Raw genomic sequence first — 20787 nt, 5'->3', positions numbered from 1 at the left:
TGAAAATGACGTACTACTACCTAGACTTCCGGAAATCACTAAAGACTAACCTGTTCCAAAAGGCATACCCTACCGACCCAACTAAATGCCTGAACTCTGCTACACAACAAAACTCAAGTATGTAATGGACATTACTCAACTCCTCCATTGTACGACTCCCTATTGTGACAGTGCTACATGAACTCTATCCTATCACAACATTACTTTGTATTTGTTCACCGGAGACTTCAAAGCCTCTCCGGTACTATGTAAGCCACATTGAGCCTGCAAATAGGTGGGAAAATGTGGGATACAAATGTAACAAATAAATAAATAAAGGAATCATATTGTGTTCATAGGTGATCTGAAATAACCAGGCCTTGAATTTATGAAAGAAAGGTTTGAGTCTGAGGTCCAATGGAAGACAGTTCCATACTGAGGTCCAGCAAACTGAAGGCAGCATAATATGTAATATCAAAACACAGCTGAGTGTGAGGAAGAAGAAATAGGAGGAGCTGTTGGAATGAGTGCAAGGCCCATGACGGATGTATGGGATCAATAGACTGAAAATATAATCAAGTTCAGCTGAAGAAAATTCCTACTTAATCGAGATATAGAAAGTCAGTGTTCAGAAATCAAAGGTGGAGAAAATGGTCAAAGCTTCGCCACAGTTGAGTGAACAAGTTGAGTTGGAGTCATTTGAGGGAAAATAGAGATAAGCAGAACAGAGAATGTTACAATACTTCAGATGTGTTATAACCAACGGTAGAATTAATGTATAAAAGAGAGCAATAGGCAAATAATGTTTAATAGAGCAGATTCTGTGCAAGGCAAAAAATGATGAGCGAAATACTGAATGTATTTGATTTTTGAAAGAAAGCTTAGAATCAAAAGTAACATCTAAGATCTTGAGAGTCTCCCCAAAAGCAATGTTTTGCCCAGAAATAAAGAGAGGTGAAAGTGCTGAGGAAGAGGGGTAGGGAAAATGACTAGCTTCACTTTTAGTTATGTTAACAAACAACAGGTTATCTTTCAGCCATGATGGTATTAAGTGCCAACAACTGTTAAGACTATCAGTGGGTGATTAGGATAAGGGCAATGCATAAAGAATTTGTAGGTTATCCTCATAACAACACAGACTGCAACCTTGAGATTGATTGATGGTCAGTAGGGGAGCCAGAATAGGTTAAATAAACTTGTTGACAAAATGGATCCTTGAGGAACTCCACAGTTGACTGAATAAATGGATGACACTTGAAATGCGTACTCATACAAAAAAGATTGAAAACTGCATAAGATAGAACTGAAGAGACCCATATCATACAGGCAAACAAGAAAGAGATTGTGGTCAACCAAAGTGAAGGCAGAAGAGAGATTAAGCAATGCTAGAATAATAGAACATACAAAGGATTTGTCAAGGTGGAAATGCTGTCTCAAAAAGGGCCCGCGCGTTAAAGTAAAATAAATAAAGAAATAAATATTCTGCACCCCCATGAGTGCAGAGGGGAGGGGGTGAGCAGGAGCAATCCCCAGTCGCTCTTGCCCTGCCAGTACTGGGATCCATACCATATTGAAACTACCGTGTGGCTATTTACAGCCTGAGCCCTTACTGCGTCACCCATTGACCTAGTGCTAAGGGCTCACGCGCTACCTATGCGGTAACCATGCAGCACACACCAATGTGGGTGCGCTGCAGGTTACCGCTGTGAATGCCTCCCCCCCCCCCTCCGCAGTAGAAAACAGAAATAACATAGGCATGCTGCACACACTCTCACCCCCGACCACACACTTAAGGCACACAGTGGCAGAGCAAGAAGCAAGTTTTTCTTTTGGGACTAAATGGCCACAGTTTTATTAAACCACATTAACATAACCCCTAGGAAGCACCCAAGCCTTGAGTTCTATGTTGTAGAGGCTTCGCCTCCCTACCATGCCTTTCTGGCTAGGGAGCATGACTCACTGTTCCACGTAGCGGCCATGTACATGAGAAAATCCGCTGCAAGGCGGAGAACTCAAGACTCCCCAAGGAAAACAACAATATAAAATAAAAGTGGGAGGGCGACCAAAGACACCAAAGACTTTGGTATCCTTGGTCGCCCTCCCACGTAGCGGCCAGCCATAACTCCCTCTCCAACGTGGCCATGTGGTTCTCTGTTTTGGACTGCACTCTAGTCCAGCATTCCACCTGCCATTTAGAGCCAGCTAGGTAATTAGGCTGTCACCAGTGAGTGCTCACGTCCTTGCCTCAAACAGCCAAACTCCCTTCCGTCTGCTGTTCCAACACCTCTAGCAGTTCTTAGGCTCGGGTGCCTCCACAGCTGTGACAATGTTCAAGAATTATGTACAGCAATCTTATAGGAAGATAACTAAGGAGTCCCCTTGGCCTACCCGCTTGCCTTTTGTAACATAAGAATGTCAGCAATTACTATAACAACATAACCAGTGCCGGAGGACGGCTGACACCCGGGGCGGTTCGCCGCTGCGCACCCTCCCCCCTGGGTGCAGCATGGCACACCCCCCCCCTCGGTGTGCGCACACACCCCTCTGGAGGGCATTCTTACCAAAGGGGGCGGGCGGGAGGGCCGTTCCGCCCCGAGTGCACGTCGCTGGGAGCTGTGTCGGCTCCACTAGTTCCCTGCGCTCTCTGCCTCGGAACAGGAAGTAGCCTGTTCCGGGGCAGAGAGCAGTGAACCAGCGGAGCCGACACCCCCCCAGCGGCGTGCACCCGGGGCGGACCGCCCCACCGCCCCCCTCCTACGCCACTGAACATAACAGTTCAAATAACTAACAGTTTGTAGTCTACACCTATGCTATGTCTATCTAACAGTTTGGACTACCTAGAGATAAACCTTGTGCCTTTGCAACCTCAGTGAGTGTCAAGGGAGGGAGGGATGGGAAATAAATCTGCTGCTCACCGCAACTCTTTATTTCCTTTTTCGCGCCAAAGCGCTATGATCCCGCCCTCTTCCTGCCTCCCCGCCAATCCCCGCTGGAGTTTCCAGTGATGTCACTCCTGCCTTGGGGGGAAGCTGGAAGAGGAGGACAATGCGAGCCGGGGAGCTACCATGTGGCAGCCGCCATGTTATACGTGCGGCTGCTCGCTAGGCAGCTCGCTGGCCTTCTTATTATTTTCTAACTCGGGATTTGGCACGTGCCAAAACTGGAATTTGGAATTACCTCCGTGTGAACACACTATCCCAGCAGTAGTGTCAATTGGGCGTGCGCTACCCAAGCATTAGTTCTCCAGCATCTCTGTAAAAGGCCCCTCAATGACTCAACAATTCAATGAATCAAATTAAATAATTTTTTTAAATTTATTTGTTACATTTGTATCCCACATTTTCCCACCTATTTGCAGGCTCAATGTGGCTTACATAGTACCAGAAAGGCGTTTACAGATTCTGGTGTGAACAAATAAGTGCATAAGTACATAAGCATCGCCATGCTGGGACAGACCAAGGGTCCATCGAGCCCAGCACCCTGTCACCGACAGCAGCCAAAAGAACAAGCAATTTGTCCCGCCCATCCTAGAAATACTGTATTATTCCCTCGTCCATTCAACAACATTCTATGGCTTTTCCTCCAGGAAGCCATCCAACCCTTTTTTGAAGTCCGCTAAGTTAACCGCCTTAACCACCTTTTCGGGCAGCGAATTCCAGAGTTTAACTACGCATTGAGTGAAGAAACATTTCCTCCGATTCGTTTTAAATTTACCACACTGCAGCTTCATCGCATGCCCCCTTGTCCTAGTATTTTTGGAAAGCGTAAACAGACGCTCCACATCGATCCGTTCCATTCCACTCATTATCTTATAGACCTCTATCATATCTCCCCTCAGCCGCCTTTTCTCCAAGCTGGTAAGATGAAGTTTATATGGCAGAGCCACAATAAGAATCGTAGAGTTATGTTCATTACGTGCTTTAGTTTTCTTGTGTAGCCGAGGTCAGGCATTTAAGTTTGATCGGGAGGGTATGCCTTTTTAAACAGGGTGGTTTTTAGTATTATCCGGAAGTTTAGGTGGTCGTACGTCGTTTTCAAGGCTTTTGGTAGAGCTTTCCACCAGGGGCGTATCTGGACTTCAACGGTAGGGGGGGCCAGAGCCGAGGTGAGGGGGCACATTTTAGTCCCCCGGTGCCGCCGACCCCCCCCCCCCCCACCATCGCTGACACCCCTCTGCCGCCATCGCTGACAGCCCCCCACCATTGCCGACACCCCCTGCCGCCGCCAGCACCACTTCCAACAAGTTTGCCCCCCCTCTCGGCCCACCCGCCATCCGTCGCCGTCTGTACCTTTGCTGGCAGGGGACCCAACCCCCCGCCAGCCGAAGTCTTCTTCCTGCGTTTGGTTTCTTCTGAGTCTGACGTCCTGCTGCACGTACAACATGCAGGACGCCAGACTCACAGAAACAGAACAAAGCCCTGCAGATCGCAAGGCTTCGTTCTGTTTCTGTGGTGGGGTTGGTGGTGGGGGGGGGGGTTGAGGGGGTTAGGGGGGTCCAGGGCCAAATTTACGGGGGCCCAGGCCCCCGTGGCCCCATAGCGGCTACGCCCCTGCTTTCCACAGTTGTGTGCTTATGTAGGAAAAGCTGGATGCACAGGTAGATTTGTATTTAAGTCCTTTACAGATTGGGTAGTGTAGATTTAGATATGTTAAAATAGTTTGAAAATCCTATCCTTTTCATTTCAGTATCATTTTTATTCAGCATTCTGGCTTGATGATACATTATGAAGCCTGTGATTTTCTGTTTTAAGAGTTTGACCCTTCACTTCTTTTTCATGCAACAAATGAGGTACATTGAACATTAATAAGAACACAGTGGCATCTTTTTATTCTCTTTATTCACAGCTGAGACCCATCCATTTACTAAACTTGCATCAACGTGTCAGTGCAACAGGACTTACATATTTTTACAGCACCAGCTCATAGAACTAATGGTTGAAAGTCTATAATACTAACATGGAACTCCTGGGGCACGCACAGAATACTCTGTCACCAATAGCGAACGCTTCAAATTAATTTTGACAATCACTGAACAAAAAAATACATGTTTTTAAAGAGATCATGACTGTTTTAGAACTGAAACAATCCAGCCAAAATATATAGGGGTCCTCTGACTAAGTTGCGCTAACAGATTTAGCGCACGCTAAATGATAACGACACCCACAGGACTATAATGGGCATCTCATCATTTAGCACACTCTAGTCATTAGTGAGCGCTAAATTTATTAGCGCACCTTAGTAAAAGGGCCCCATAAACAGGTGCCTATTTGACCTCCCAACCTTGGCAACCTGTTATAAAATTTACCCTCCATACAACTGGATAACTACTTCAGTGTAATTTATTTATTTATTTAAAGCATTTATAGTCCTCATATCATAATCTCTAAGTGGAATACAACCAAAATGTACATAAATCAAGATAACATTTACAGACAATAAACGAATCCATATAAATACTTAAAAACAAAATAAACCAAACTTAAAACAATAATAAACAGAATAAAATAAAGGTAACCATCACAACATGAAAGGTACAAACCTCCATTCTACGGAGTCTGCTTACTAAAAGGTGTTAAGCCCTTACCACTGGATTCTATATATTGCGCCTAGCATCCAGCACCAAAGCTCAAGCGTATTCTATAACAATATACATAACTTAATTGGCTTAAAAAGCACTTAACAAGAATAATGAGCACTAATTGGCAATAATTAGAATTTACACACATAACTCGCTAAGCGTATTCTGTAATGCAAAGTGCCTAAATTTAATGCCCGGAGCCAAAAAGGGGCATGGTTATGGGTGGAGAAATGGGCGTACCAAAATTTAGTGGAGGAGTGGCCTAATATTGCAGTGGGTTGCAGGCCCGGTTTTCCTGCTGCTGTCTAACGGTCAGCAGTGTTGCCAGGTGGTCGGTTTTACTGCCCAATTGGGTGGGTTTTAGCCAGCGGGAAAATTTCGCCAGCCGCGGGATACGGTTTTTTGGGCGGTTTTCCCATCGCCGCTGTGCGAGTTCGGCGTTTTTTTCCGGAGCTTCTATTGGTCCAATTCGGTTCAATAGAAGCTTTTCTGGGGCTTCTATTGGTCCAATTTGGTCCAATAGAAGCTTTTCCGGGGCTTCTATTGTTCCAAATTGGACCAATAGAAGCCTTTCAGGGGCGGGGTTGACATCAGGGATGACGTATGGGGCGGGGCTAGTGACGTGGGAGGCGGAGTTCGTGATGTGGAAGGCGGGGTTAGTGACGTGAGAGGCGGGGTTAGTGACACAGGGTGGGGTTGTGATGCGGGGGCGGGGTTAGTGACGCAGGGGCGGGGTTCGGTGACGCGGAAGATGGGGATTGGCTACGGGCGGTTTTTGGGCTGGTTTACGGCTGTTTCGGGCTGGGAAAATTTTTCCCAGCTGGCAACCCTGACGGTCAGCAGTGGGTTGAGATCCTGGGGAACTAGGTTCAATTCCCTCTGCAGCTCTGTGTGACCCTGGATAAGCCACTTAGCCCTCCATTGTCCCCCAGGTACAATATAATACTAGATTGTGAGACCATTAGGGACAGTATAAGTAACTGCAAAAGAAATAATTGTAAACTATTTATGTCTAGGCGGTATATAAATACTAAAATAACAAAAATAATAAACCTATATGTTGGCATTTATGCCACAGTTCCCTTGGTGTGAATAGTAACATAATAGATGATGGCAGATAAAGACCTGTACGGTCCATCCAGTCTGCCCAACAAGATAAAATCACATGTGCTACTTTATATTTATACCTGACCTTGCGTTATCCAAGCTGACTGGATAACACAGAGTTAACAAGGGAGAACTCAATACCTCATAAATAGGAGGCGATATGAACTCCCGCATTAATTCATTACAGGTATCACGCACTAATGAAAACACTAGCCCACAACTTGCAATTAAAACAACAGGAAAAGCCCTCAAAATATCACGTTTAATCTGAGCTTGGAACGCAGGAAAGGCATGTGCTAACCCACATTAAGACCAGTTTGTACACCTACAATAAAATGGACTGCTCTCATATGTTTGGATATGTCCAGTATATAGACAAATGGGTATTTTAACACAATGATGTTCTTCTAAAACACGAAATTCATACTTAACTATGAAGAAACCACAAAGAGCAGTTGGCTAGAAAACAAGTGGGCAAAACACATGGAGCATGGCTCATGGCAAACTGTGGCCCTGTTTACTAAGCTGCACATTATAGCGCCCACTAACGATAGAGACACCCATTGTATTCCTATGGGTGGCTCTAGCATTAGCGTGCGCTAAAATGTTTGCATGCCTACAGTGCAGCTTAGTAAACAGGGCCCTGTGTTTTGTGTCATAAGTGGAATCCACCAAACTACTAATTCGTTGCCAGAGAATGTGGTAAAGGTGGTTAGCTTAGCGGAGTTTAAAAAAGGTTTGGACGGCTTCCTAAACGAAAAGACCATTATTAAATTGGACTTGGGGAAAATATTTCTGGGATAAACAGCATAAAATGTTTTGTACTTTTTGGGGATCTTGCCGGGTATTTGTGACCTGAATTGGTCACTGTTGAAACAGGATGCGGGGCTTGATGGACCTTTGGTCTGTCCCAGTATGGCAATACTTATGTACTTATGTATGCAAATATACTGATAAACCCCTATTTTTCTTTTACCTTGGGAAGGCACCTAATTGCCTCAAAAATAAACCCTTAAAATTCCATGCTATAAACATAAATATAAATGTTGTAAAATATACAGTAAATGCTATTTTATATCAAAATGTGAGATAGGTTTTTCATTCATATACTTCTCATGACATGACTAAGGGCCCTGTTTACTAAGGTGCGCGCGCTAACCATGTAGGCGCCTAAAAGGATATTGTAGGCACGTACATGGTTAACATCAGGGGCATAGCTGCATGGGATCACGGGGACCTGGGCCCCCATAGATTTGGCCCCGGACCCCCCTGCCGACGACCCTCCCGACCCCCCCTCCCGCCACCAACCCTCCCCCGCCGTCGCCTACCTTTGCTGGCGGGGGACCCCAACCCCCGTCAGCCGAGGTCCTCTTCTTCTTGGCGCAAGGCTTCATTCTATTTCTGTGAGTCAGAAACAGAACGAAGGAAGAAGAGGACTTCGGCTGGCGGGGGTTGGAGTCCCCCGCCAGCAAAGGTAGGTGACAGCAACGGTGGGGGAGGGTTGGCGGCGGGAGGGGGTCAAAGTTGTTGGTGGTGGTGTTGGCGGCGGCGGCGGGTTGGCAATGGCAGGGGGGGTGGCGGCAGCGCCGGGGGGGGGGCTATAATGTGCCCCCTCACCTCAGGCTCTGGACCCCCCTCCCGCCGAAGTCTGGCTACGCCCCTGGTTAACATGCATACATGGTTAACACGCGTTAAAAATGTTAACACGCCTATAACGCCACTTAGTAAACAGGGCCTTTATAGTGCCATGAAATCTTGATTAATCTGAATTTTTCCTATTGTTTAATGGAATCTGTTTATCTGACCTTCCTTTGGGCTTCCAACGTGATATATTTTGGGCGATTTGTTTGAAGAGAATCAACAATTTATCATTCTGTGAAACTAAACATAATCAGAGATCCCTACAATAAATACATTTTCACAAGCTGGCTTCTTTTCCACCTTCTGCTTATCTGATTACTGTGAAATGCTTGACAACAAAAGATTGAACTTGGCCACTTAAGATGAAGGTGACAATTTCTGTCTCACAGTCATTTGCAACTAGTTGAACCATTCAAATTAGCATTTGCATTGGAACAGTGTGAGAATGTTAATAAAAAATTAATCCTTTACAAATGTAAATGGACTTATTCAGAGTGATACAGTAATAGATTGCTCTATGAATGCACATTTAATTGCATCTTTTAGAAAAAACGGCTCATCAGGAATGACAGGGATGTTAAAATAATTAATTGGAATTATACTACTTTACACAACTACATTCCTGATGAGATTTTAAAAGGAAATCAAAATTAAAAGAAGGAAAGAAGTAAGAATTTATATAACTTTGCAACCTTGAAAGCAAAGTAGGCTGACACGTATGAACAGTAAAATGTTTACTTTGAAGGCAAGTATTCAGATTACGGGTGGGCCTGGACGGGCCCAGGCCCAGCCACTTTTGCTCCAGGCCCACCCAGCCCCTTCTGCCCGCTCTCCCCGTTCGCGTGGTCTGCTCACTTTTACTGCCCTGAAGCGCCGTTCTCCCTCCAGCACCAGCGATTCCCATAGCCAGCCTTCTGCCAGAGCGCATCGTCGGGGCTTCTTCTCAGGCACGTCCCGCCTACTCTGCAACTTCCTGTGTCCCACCTTTGCGGAAAACAGGAAGTTGCAGAGTAGGCGGGACACGCCTGAGAAGAGGCTCCGACGATGCGCGCTGGCAGAAGGCTGGCTATGGGAATCGCCGGTGCTGAAGGGAGAACGGCGCTTCAGGTCAATAAAAATGACCAGAACTGACCATGTGCAGGGGGCTGTCGCGGGGGGGGGGGGGGGGGGGGGTTGCGGATGGAGAGGAAATGCGGCGGCGGCGGGCAGATGGAGAGGAAATGTGGTGGTGGCGGCGGCGGGCAGGCGGGCGGGGGGGGGGTGGTAGCGGGTGGAGAGGAAATGCGAAGCCTGTGCCCACCCAGTCCACCTCCAGGCCCATCTAAAAATTAAACTCTGGCTACGCTACTGATTGGAATATAGATAATTTGTCATCTAGAAATGCTGCGGGGCCCTTTTACAAAGGTGTGCTAAAAAATGGCTTGTGGTAGTGGAAGTGCGGGGTTTTGGGGGGGGGGGGGCATGCCAATCCATTTTTTAGCGTGCCAGTAAAAAAGGCCTTTTTAAAAAATTTTGTCGAAAATGGACGTGCAGCAAAATGAAAATTGCCACGCATCCATTTTGGGTCTGAGACCTTACCGCCAGCCATTGACCTAGTAGTAAAGACTCACACGGTAACCGGGCGATAATGACCTACGTGTGCCAAATGCCACTTGGCACGTGTCTGTTACGCTCACCCAAAAATAAAAAATATTTTTCAATGTGCGTATCGGACAAGCGCCAAAAATGAAATTACCGCAACAGCCACACAGTAGTCGGTTGGTAGCTCCATTTTGACACGCGTTGGGCGCGCATAGATGCTTACGCAGTTTAGTAAAAGGACCCCTGTGTTTCCCATTTACTGCCAGCTGATTTCTACTGCGAGCTAAAAACATTACTGCAGCTTAATAAAAGACCTTTATATATTTAATGCTGCTAATTACAGAGACTGACATCTCTGTCATCAAGTTAGGGGATAATTCCCTTAATCCTTCCTAGAAATGGCTGGCCAAAATTAGTCTTTTTTAAAAAATACTTATATTCATTTTTAGTGAGAAACAACCATGACTACAATAAATCAGTCTTACATTAACCAATAAATCTCCTTAAATGGTCTAAAAGTCAGAAAGGGTAACTCTATAAATAGATAATATTAGACCCAGCCGTAGAATTATTCAATCAATAACAAAATTCAAGTCCAAACTTCATTTATATTCCAACCGTACAAAACTTTATTCATTATCGTCCAAACACATTCTTATATTTATTACTTCCTGCTTTGTATTCTCTAGTTTGTAACTTCATACTTTAAGAACTCTTCTCATTTCAGTTGAAAACACTTGCGTGTCTTTATACACCAAATTTCTTAAAGTGCAATAACCGGACAACCTTCACCACCTACGTGTGACATGTTTCGCCAATCACTGCTTCAGGGTGTGGTCTGAATTCTGAGAATAAAACATAAGATCACCCTCTAATGCATTGTTGTTGGTGGTCAAAACATGTATTAAACAGTCTTTCACCAAATATTCAGTTAGAATTTGAACCACACCCTGACGCAGCGATTAGCAAAACATGCCGCGTGTAGGTGGTGAAGAGTTCTTAAAGTATGAAGTTACAAACTGGAGAATAAAAAGTGGACTTGAATTTTCTTATAAATTGATTGAATAATTCTACTGCTGGGACTTACATCAATCAATAGCACTACAAGCAATAAATAATAAACCTTAAACCATACATATTCAAGATTTTCTGGTATTTTCTTCAATTCATTATCCTCTGAATTCTATAAAAGTTTCTAAAAATTGCACAATTAGTGCTCATAATTGACATTTTAACAAGCAATTATTGGTGCTAATTGGATTTAATTAAAATGTGTGTGTGTAAATTTAAGCATGGGTTCCACGTATAAAGGTCCAAAAAGGGGGCGTGTCCATGAGAGAGACATGAACAGATTTGGGCGCTCTTTTAATTTATGCAAGATGGACCATTGGTCTGACCCAGTATGGCTACTCTTACGTTTTTATGTTTCATTGGTGTAAATGGTTGCACCTAAATTAGCTGCAATTCCAGGCACTAAGTACTATTCTATAAATGGCACCTAAACATTGATTTTGTAGGCATTATTTACATAATTTAGTCCTGGGTCTTATTCTAGAAAGGTCATGCTCCTAAATTTATACTCCTAAAATAGGAGCATACTCTATGCTCCAAAATAGATTATGCTCCTAATTTAGGAGCATAACCTTTATAGAATTAGGACCATATATCTTAATGCTGAGAATGTTCCATGGAATTTAAATCCATTCACTTAGCGGTAAGGTCTCATGCATTAACCGGGCGCTAATCGTCAACACATGTACACTGCCAATTACCGCCCTGTTAGCGCTCCACATTCAAAAATAAAAATATTTTCGAATGTGCGTAAAAAATAGAATTTCCGCCCCGGGCCATGGAGTAGCCGGATGGTCGTTCCAAATTGACGTGCATTGTGCGCGCATAGGCACCAATGTGGCGTAGGAAAATGGCCCATTATATTGTTGTTCTTGTAAGAAAGCCGAGGAAGTCACGCTTGTTTAATACTTTTCATCAGGACAGGCAGCCCACCTCCTGTCACTTGTTCCGTAGGCGTTCTCTATTCCTTGCAATATATTTATTAGGATGTATTTACCGCCTTTTTGAAGGAATTCACTCAAGGCGGTGTACAGTAAGAATAGATCAAACATGAGCGGTAGGCAATTAGAGCAGTAAAAATATTCGAACAACAATACAAAGTATGGCATGGTATACTACTTGCAATGACAACACAATATGTACTTGAACATTATATAGTAGTAGTAGTAGTAGTGAAGGGTAAAGCAAAGTTGTAACATATAGATGAGTAAGAAAGTAGGAAGAATTAGAAAGTAAGGTGATTGATTTGAAGAAAGTTGCACGTGAGGTCAGAGAGATGGTTAAATATTTTCTCAGCTAGGGTAGGAGTGGATAAACATGTCCCGCTGCAGTATGTGCAGCCCGAGTCAATCCTTGTGTGTGTGAGTGAGACTAACAAGTTAGTTACTTCTTCCATTAAAGGTTTGGTTGAAGAGCCAAGCTTTCACCTGCTTCCTGAAGTAGAGGTCGTCTTGTGTTAAGCGGAGCCTTTCAGGCAATGCATTCCAGAGTGTGGGGGCTACTCCGGAGAAGGCTTGCTTGCGGGTATCACATCGTGTAATGTCTTTTGGAGAGGGTGTAGTTAGTGAAAGTTCCACTTAGAAGACAGATTACCCAGACTGCCCGATAAAAGAACAAACTTCCCTTGATCTGTCTAGCAAGAATAAAAGTCTCTGAAACAATATTAGCCTATCATAGGCATTTGCTTGTCCTCTTACATTATTAACAACATACACATGCTGGATTGAAGGCTTGCAATGCCAGTAGATGCATGATCCTTTACTCAAGTGATATCATCACTTCAAGAATTCAGTTGTTCTATGTGTCTTATGATTCTGTGAAGTTGATTGATTTGCACCATCAAGACCCCTGTTGGGTCTTTTCTTTGGGTCAGTTTTGTTTCTGTGCCGAACTTTCAGCACTATTTATAGAATTTAGTCTAAAATGTATAACTATAGCATATACACATTTTGCTTTCTCAAGTAGTTCATATTCTGGAAATCAATTAATAGTAAAGTTAATTGAAAAGCATAAAATTAAAATTACTAATTGAACCAAATTATGTGTGATGGCCTTCCAGTTTATAATCATATTAGGTTAATATGGATTGAAAGCCTCCATATTTATAATGCAATACATCATTTACATAAGAACATAAGATTAGCCATACTGGGTCAGACCAATGATCCATCTAGCCCAGTATTTTGCTTTCAACAGTGGCCAATCCAGGTCACTACTACCTTGCAGAAACCCACATGGTAGCAACATTTCATGCTACCGATCCTGGGGCAAGCAGTGACTTCTCTCATGTCTATCTCAATAACAGACTTCTCCTCCAAGAACTTGTCCAAACCTTTTTTAAACCCAGATACACTAACCACAGTTACCACATCCTCTGGCAATGAGTTCCAGAGCTTAACTATCCATTGAGTGAAAAAATATTTCCTCCTATTTGTTTAAAAATATTTCCATGTAACATAATTGAGTGTCCCCTAGTCTTTGTATTTTTTGAAAGAGTAAAAAGTTGATTCACTTTTACCCATTCTACACCACTGAGGATTCTGTAGACCTCAATCATATCTCCTCTTCAGCCGTTTCTTTTCCAAGCTGAAGAGCCCTAACCTCTCTAGCATTTCCTCACACGAGATGAGTTCCACCCCCTTTATCATTTTGGTCACTCTTCTTTGAACATTTTCTAATTCTGCTATATCTTTTTTGAGATATGGCGACAAGAATTGAACGCAATACTCAAGGTGAAGACGCACCATAGAACAATGCAGAGACATTATAGTATTCTTGATCTCATTTACCATCCCTTTCCTAACAATTCCTTGCTTCCTGTTTGCTTTCTTGGCCACCACCACACACTGGGCAGAAGATTTCAGTGTACTGTCTATGATGACACCTTGATCTTTTTCTTGGGTGCTGATTCCCAAGGTGGACCCTAGCATCAGGTTACCATGATTTGGGTTATTCTTCCCAATATGCATCACTTTGCATTTGCCCACATTAAATTTCATCTGCCATTTGGATGCCCAGTCTTCCAATTTCCTTCTTGCAATTTTTCACAGTCCACATGTGTTTTGACAACTTTGAATAATTTTCTGTCATCTGCAAATTTAATCACCTCATTTGTCATTCTGATTTCCAGATCATTTATAAATATGTTAAATAGCACTGGCCTGATTACCGCCGGGTTAGCACTGTGCTAGAAAAACATTTTACCTGCACGCTGGAAATGGCGCACGCTCGAGCCGGAATTTCAGTCGGCAGCCATATTGGGCCAGTGGGAGTTCTGATTTAGCGCGCAGTAAGCCCGCATTGGGCTTACCGATCCATTGTAAAAGAGTCCCTCAGAGTTCAGTATAAATAGTTACTACAAGATGCACTAAGGAGAGAAGCCATCAACATGGACAACTGTTAAGTCAGATTATTTTAGCACAGGGTCTCATTGCATAAAATGAGAACCTGTGCTAAAATAACCAGACTTAACAGAAGCCCGTGTTGATAACATCCCCCCTCCTTAATATTTATCTGAATATTTGTATTCATATGACTTTATAGAAATGTTAATTAACCTGCAAAATAATAATAATTAATAACAATAATAATGTGTTCTTTCAGGAGATACTAATTTTTATAGGGGTCCTCTTACGAAGACATGTAGGCACCTACATGCATACAACGCAAGTCAAAGAACTACCTCCTGGCTACTGCGTGCCCCAGGCAGTAATTCTAATTTTTACGCATGTCCAAAACGCGCAGCAGAAAATAATTTCTATTTTCTATCACGTGGCGCTAACCGGGTGGTAATAGGCAATGTACATGCGCTGATGATCAACGCCACCTGAAATTAAACATGACCAAAACCGAGCTTCTCATTTTTCCCCCCAAACCCATCTCCCCCCCCCCCCCCCCCCCCCCCCCGTTTTCTATTTCTGTTGATGGCTCTCTCATTCTCCCTGTCTCCTCAGCTCGAAACCTTGGGGTCATCTTTGACTCTTCTCTCTCCTTCTCTGCTCATATCCAGCAGATCGCCAAGACCTGTCGTTTCTTTCTTTACAACATCCGTAAAATCCGCCCCTTTCTTTCCAAGCACTCTACCAAAACCCTCGTCCACATGCTTGTCACCTCTCATTTAGACTACTGCAATCTGCTTCTTGCTGGCCTCCCACTTAGTCACCTCTCCCCACTCCAATCGGTTCAAAACTCTGCTGCCCATCTCGTCTTCCGCCAGGGTCACTTTACTCATACTACCCCTCTCCTCAAGTCGCTTCACTGGCTCCCTATCCGTTTTTGCATCCTGTTCAAACTTCTTCTACTAACCTATAAATGTACTCACTCTGCTGCTCCCCAGTATCTCTCCACACTCGTCCTTCCCTACACCCCTTCCCGTGCACTCCGCTCCATGGATAAATCCTTCTTATCTGTTCCCTTCTCCACTACTGCCAACTCCAGACTTCGCGCCTTCTGTCTCGCTGCACCCTACGCCTGGAATAAACTTCCTGAGCCCCTACGTCTTGCCCCATCCTTGGCCACCTTTAAATCTAGACTGAAAGCCCACCTCTTTAACATTGCTTTTGACTCGTAACCACTTGTAACTCGCCTCCACCTACCCTCCTCTCCTCCTTCCTGTACACATTAATTGATTTGATTACTTTATTTTTTGTCTATTAGATTGTAAGCTCTTTGAGCAGGGACTGTCTTTCTTCTATGTTTGTGCAGCGCTGCGTACGCCTTGTAGCGCTATAGAAATGCTAAATAGTAGTAGTAGTAGTAGTAAATCAATGGGTGGCGGTAAGGTCTCAGGCCAAAAGTGGGCACGCACCAATTTTTATTTTGCCGTGGATCCATTTTCAGCCATAAAAAAAGGCCTTTTTTTGCAGGTGCACTGAAAAATGGACCCGCGCACATCCAATACAAGAGTCTACACCAGCACAGGCCATTTTTTGGTGCGCCTTAGTAAGAGGGACTTTAACATTTTTGTAAACAACCACAGCACCCATGGTAAGCAAAAAAAAAAGCCACTTAGGAAAGCAGGTCCTTTTTGTGGGGGGGAAGGGGGGAGCTAAACTCCCGGCAGTCATCAAAACAAGTGCTAAAGTGGTGTAGCACAAAGATACCGTGCCATACATTCCAGTTAAATTACAATAAGTTGTCTGTATAATGTGTGTGAAGGCTTTTTTTTTTCTTTTTTTTAATTAGGAGACACTACTGAATAGGGAATTAATGTCAAGATTCCTAGTCACTTAAAAATGATAAACACACTTGGCAAAGTAAAATATAAATTAAAAATATATAAAATGTAAATTTGCAAGATAGTACTTTCTATGTTTATTGCCAGGAATAATATTAATAAAAGTGAACTAGCATGAAATGTTCATGAATATGCATTACTATTCAAATCCATTTATGGCATAATAGTTATGAGTTGGTTAGTAATTCATGTTTTAAATCGTATTGGCATTTATTTAGGGGACCTTTTCCTAAGCCACGTAAGGTTCCACACGTGCCCAATGCGCGCCAAAATGGAGTTACTGCTCGGCTACCATGTGGCTCTTGCGGTAATTTCAATGTTGGCATGCGTCCAATATGCACGTCTGAAAAATAATTTTTATTTTCGGACGCGTGTATTGGACGTGCGCCATGTGGCATTTGATGTGCAAAGGTCATTCTCCAAAGACAAGCAGGCTGATATTCTCACAAGTGGGTGACGCCACGTCGGCCCCGGAGGATTTTAAAGCAAAATCTCAAAATCTCTTTACGGCGTTCCGTCGCGCGAGCGATCGTACTGCGCATGTGCGCACACCTATTCCCGCTCGCCGAGCGGACACGCCCCTCAGTTTTTCTTTTTCCGCGTCTGAGGAGACACGGAGTTCGTTAGGGCTTCGTGTTTTCTTCAGGTCTTCGGAGTAAATCTCTTTTTTATTTTTTCATTTGTACTTTTTATGGCAGGCTCATTGTGGCTTATATATACAGGTATTTTTTGTACCTGAGGCAAGAAAAAATTTAAGTAATTGCCAGAGTCACAAGGGGCTGTGCCTCAACGAAGCATATAAGCTTCTCTTTTTCTTTTTTCTTGAAAGTGCTGGTATATTGTTATCTGTGGGCTCTCTCTAGCCAGCAAATAAAACAAGCCCACATTTTTTGATCCATTTATTAAAACTTAAACAAATTGCTCTCGAGAGCTGTGAGAGCCTGCTTCAGCACACTACTGTGTTTGAGCCTCACAAGTGGTGAAGGTGTATGTCACAGGAAAAACCAGGAACCTAAGCAGGTGCATCCCTGGTCAGCCACTGAATGGGCAGCCTGGTGACACAATATCAGTGGTGTAACCTTTGAAGTGAGTCTCCACCCGTCTCGGCGTCTCCTGCTCTGCAGGTCATTCGGACGCATCGGCGGAAGTGTCTTGGGCCGGATCATCTCCCTGTGAAGCGCAAGTAGTGTCTCAAAGTACCGAGACGTATTCTACTCTGCCAGGGATGCCCAAAGGACCGGATCATCTCCCTGTGAAGCGCAAGTAGTGTCTCAAAGACGAGACTTATGCTACTTGTCAGGGATGCCCAAAGGAGTTTCTGGAGTCCGACAGAGACCGATGCACGCTGGGTATAGTTATGCATCGAGTAGGTCTCCACCTGCCTCGGCGCCTCCTGCTTGGCAGGTCATTCGGGCGCATCAGCGGGTGTCGGTACCATCGGTGCCCAGAGCTTTGCTCCCTCTGTTATGGAGGTATTCGGGCTTCAGACATCAGTCGGTGCCGAGAGCGTTGCTCCCTCTATTATGGAGGTATCCTGGCATTGGACGTCGATACACCGCATCGGTACCGGGTATCATCGGTACCGGGTGTCATGGGTACCGTCGGTACCGAGTATCATCGGTACCGGGTGTCATGGGTACCGTCGGTACCGAGTATCATCGGTACCGGGTGTCATGGGTACCGTCGGTGCCGAGTATCATCGGTACCGGGTGTCATGGGTACCGTCGGTACCGAGTATCATCGGTACCATGGGTGCCGTCGGTACCGAGTATCATCGGTACCATGGGTGCCGTCGGTGCCGAATGTCACCGGTGCGTCGGTACCGAGGAGTATCGGTACCGGGAACATTGGTACCATGGTTGGTGCCATGGGTCCCGTCGGTACCGGTACCATCGGTACCATGGATTCCGTCGGCACCGGGTATCATCGGTACCATGGGTACCATCGGTGCCGAGTGTCTTCGGTGCATGGGCACCATCGGCACCAGGTATCACCATCGGCATCAGATATCATGGGCACCATCGATCACAGGTATCATCGCCCATCGGTACCGAGTATCACGAGTACCATCGGTATCAGGTATCGTCGGTACCATGGATAGGTATCATGGATACCGTCGGTACATGAGTACCGTCGATACCAAATATCATGACCAGGTACCATCGGTACCATGGGTGCCATTGGTACCAGGTGTCTTGAGCACCGTCGATACCATGTGTACCATAGGTACCGTCGGTGCTGTTGGTGCCGAATATCATGGGTACCATCGGTACCACATGTCAAGGGTCCCTTCGGTACTAGGGTATCATGGGTACCATCGATACCAGATATCATGACTATCATCGGTACCAAGTACCATGGGTTCCATTGGTACCGGGGGTCATCGGTACCATGTGTATCATCGGCACCGTCGGTGCCATGAGTACTATCAGTACCATCGGTCACATCTCTGTTATGGAAGTCATCTGGCAGTCTGGTTTCGATTCCCTTGCATTGCCAGATGTTGTCCTTGGCTTCGAGACCATGGGTACCATTGGATGCCATGGATGCTACCGCCTCCCGCGGCATTTAGCTTTTCAACTGGTCTCCTTCACCGATGCTGCCTCTGGTATGGGTGTTCGCTCGTAGAACTTACCGCGCCTCCATACCTTGGCTTCCAGGCCCAGAAATGCATGTTAAGAACAGCCATTTTGCTACAGGAGAACATATTTTTCCATAGCTGTTCTGTAGAATTGTATGTATGACAGTTGCTCTATACTGGTCAATGTTTGCATCTGAGCTGCTCTGTTTGAGTAGTTGGCTCAGTTCAATGATGGTTCATCTGATGAACATGAAGGTCATGGGGTTTTCTCTGCTGAGAATCCTCTAGATCCTCTATTTGTCTTGACACATTACAATGGAGATTGTCAATCAGCCCAATGCCAGATGCTCGAGGTCCTGGACTACCATCTTCAACTCAGAACTGATAGCAGTTCTAAGAACTTGCTTCGGCGCCCCCGAGGCCAGAGCATACATCCTTAGCCTCCTTTGGAGAATGGCGTACCAGGCTGGCATGATCGCGTCCAAGACCAAGTCCTGCCAGATCTTTATGAACATTCCCACCGGAGTAGGCTACATCTTTTTTCCAAGTGTCGCAAGTTCCTGTCCAATGGCGTTTTCATCACTTGTATTGTAACACCTAGATTTCTGCTCTAGGTATGGTGATGCGCAGACTCTCATGATTGTGTGCCTCTCACCTGGAGGAGGAGACTCAGCAGAAAATTGTTGATATGCTGTGCATACACTTCCTCATCTCGGAACTTCTTTAAAGAGATCAGCACGCTCGTTCTAGTCAGCGGCGTGCACCTAATCAGGCTCCTGCAGCTATTCCGCAGGAACCAGAGAGGGGTTTTGGAGTGGCTCCAATTCAGCATAGCCACTATATATAAAAAAAAAAAAAAAACAACAAATGTCCGTACCGGCCAATCTGCCTGTCGGGGGGAAGTTCAAATATTCTCCACCACAGGTGACTTCTATATCCTCCAACCGGGGGGTTTTTTCAAATAGTCCGGTTAGGATACATTCTCAATCTGGAATCAAACCCTCCACATTGTTCATTGGAAATTTAATCCTTTAGCTTCCATCAACAGTGAGTACTTGCAGAGGAACTCTCTGCCTTTCTCAGTACCAATGCAGTCGAGCCTGTTCCACAAGGGTAAGAAGGATTGAGTTTCTATCCCAGGTCCTTCCTTGTGGGTTCCATCCCATCATAGACATAAGGGGCCTCAACAGATTTCGTTCAGGATGATTTCCCTGGGCATCCTTCTTCCCATACTTCAGGAAAACGAATGGTTATGCTCTCTGGACTTACAAGATACTTCTACTCACTTTGCGTCCAGAGTATGTTTTTCCTAGTGCCTAGCTGTTGTTGCAGCGTATCTTCATGGACTGGGAGTGCAAGTGTTCCCTTAACACGTTGATTGCCCGTCTCAACAGATTACAGCACAGTAATATTGAGACTTCTAGACACATGGCTTCCACAGTTCACGTCACTCCCTTGACACTTTTGCACATCTAGAGGATGTAACCCAACTGTTCGCCAGTCTTCGGAATTCCCCTCAGAGGTGGTTAATTCTCTCCATTTTGATTCTGAGGTGTCCAGTCCACCTTACTCAGTCAAAAGCTGCTGACGAAGGTTGCATCCCTCCTGGCTATCCAACCTAATTATTTTAATCAACCACACAATCGGGTTGTGATGTACTCGATAACAAAGGAGTACTGGATCTTGTCCTCTGAGTCAAGATGCCATGCAGATGTAGCGGTGGGCTCGCCAACGCGGCTTGTTTTCTCCAAGCCATTTATCTAATTGGCATAAACAGCAGTCTGGCCGACAGGCTGAGCAACTTAGTTCAATCACAAAGTCCCTCAGTTCTGTTCCAGGCTGCAGGTTCACGGCAGACTACCATCGGATGCCTTTCTCCTTCTTTGGGGGACAAGTTTTCTGTATGCGTATCCTACCATACATCTGGTGGAAAAGACTTTGCTGATTCTCAAGCAAGATTGTGGAGCCATGATTCTGATTGCTCCTTTCTAGCTACGTCAGATACGATTCCCT

General features: G+C 44.8%; 1 protein-coding gene across 5 annotated transcripts in view; it reads right to left on the bottom strand.

Annotated features, from left to right (window-relative positions):
• NLGN1 (neuroligin 1) overlaps nt 1-20787 on the bottom strand; it is a 667435-nt gene that overhangs the window by 178865 nt on the left and 467783 nt on the right. The window lies entirely within an intron of this gene.

Source organism: Microcaecilia unicolor, chromosome 10 (genome assembly GCF_901765095.1).
Source record: "Microcaecilia unicolor chromosome 10, aMicUni1.1, whole genome shotgun sequence".
Lineage (NCBI taxonomy): Eukaryota > Metazoa > Chordata > Amphibia > Gymnophiona > Siphonopidae > Microcaecilia > Microcaecilia unicolor.
This window is presented reverse-complemented; position numbering and strand designations above follow the sequence as displayed.